Here is a 1,967-nt window from a genome sequence, read left to right on the forward strand (position 1 = left end):
TTCAGCACATGATGATGGTAATTAAGACGTCGAGCCATCCACCTGGAAGAAGATGACAGAATTATCAACTGTATGTGAATAACATATAATATAGTTTTTTTTTTAATTATTATTTTTATTTTAATGATGTTTTCGAAATTCAACCTTTACGTAGTTTTAGTTACACGCATGCACATAAATTTAAAGAAAAGTGGATATTAATTGAGACTGCACGCGTTACAAAGAAAAGATGTCATTCCAGGGCTATGCAACCATCATCGTCATCATACATGACGGGATCCATACATCATGACATCCGTGAGTCTACAAATATGTATCCATGCGGCCATACGCATGTTGTACATGGATGCATGTACGGACATTTGCATGTATTCAATAGGGATCTAAATATGGTGCTGCGAGAAATCACGTGATGTGCACATGGAAATCCGTAGAGAATCTATGGAATCTATTCTCTGTGCTAATTATTGCGAACATGAGACAAATGTGAAGATTCCATTTTCCTTTATTGAATTAGTAAAATAAAGAAACATACGAAGTCATAAGATACTATAAATAAATAAGCGAATAATGTATTCAATTATTATTTTTTTTTTTTGGGTAATGACCAATGTATGTCTATACAAAGGAAGCAAATATAATATCACCTCTCATTCAATTATTATTATTTTTTGCTAAGTCCCACATATATGGACCATTTTAGAATATATATATATATATATAATTGTAATAATAATTAGGGATGGTACAGTCTGGTGGGTCAAAGAAGATGATTGAGACAGAGAGAGGATGAATGTCAGAAAGTTGCCTTCTGAGCAAAGCTGTTGCTTTGTCATCACCCCAAAAGCTTCTATACGATTAGATAATAATAATAATAATAATAATAATAATAATAATAATAATAATAATAATAATAATAATAATAATAATAATAATAATAATAATAATAATAATAATAATAATAATAATAATAATAATAATAATAATAATAATAATAATAATAATAATAATAATAATATGGAAAGCAAAAAAATGGCGACTGACTAGATGCCAATTTCTATTGTTAGTAGTTCAATAGCTCAATCAGATTGTATCAAATCGATACATACGTCCATCGACGCAAGAATTTGGATTAGACAACGATTAAAGTTAGTTTTCGCGTTCCAATGTCAGTTATCGAAAACCTCGTTTCTTTTTTGTCTTCGTTTGTAAGATAAATCCAAATATTTTTGAAATATTATATATATATATATATATATATCTAAAATTTAGATATCATAAAAAAAACTCTGACACTTTTTTCGTTACTAATTAAATTCTATGTTTATTATAATTAATCAATAAAACTCCAAACTTTTTAAAAATTTATCAAAAATTCCTCACGTTTACCAATTAAAAAAAATAATGATGTGACAATGATATAGTTTCTAAGTGATACAAATATCGTCATAATTATACTACATCATCATTTTAAATAAAATTTCAATTGAATAATTTATTTAAATTAATATATATACATACAAATTCATATATACATATATATATTAAAAATAAAATTACTTTTTTGACACTAAAATAAAAATAAGAAAAATAAAAATAAAAATAAAGTTACTTATAATTAATATAACATATATATACATATCTACAACATATATATTATAAATTATATGTAAAATCATATATATATATACATATTTTTTTAATATATATTGTGTATATATATGTGTTATAATTACTTTTATTTTAATATACATATTAGTTGTATATGTATATGTTGTATGTATAATTAATATATATATATATACATATTATTTTTAATATATATATTATATGAATATATGTATATATGTTAATTATAATTATTTTTATTTTAATATATATGTATTAGTTTTAATATATATATATATATAAATATATATATATATATATATATATATATATATATATATATATATATATATTTAAAA

Source organism: Tarenaya hassleriana, unplaced genomic scaffold (genome assembly GCF_000463585.1).
Source record: "Tarenaya hassleriana unplaced genomic scaffold, ASM46358v1 Cleome18, whole genome shotgun sequence".
In the NCBI taxonomy this organism is placed as follows: Eukaryota; Viridiplantae; Streptophyta; class Magnoliopsida; order Brassicales; family Cleomaceae; genus Tarenaya; species Tarenaya hassleriana.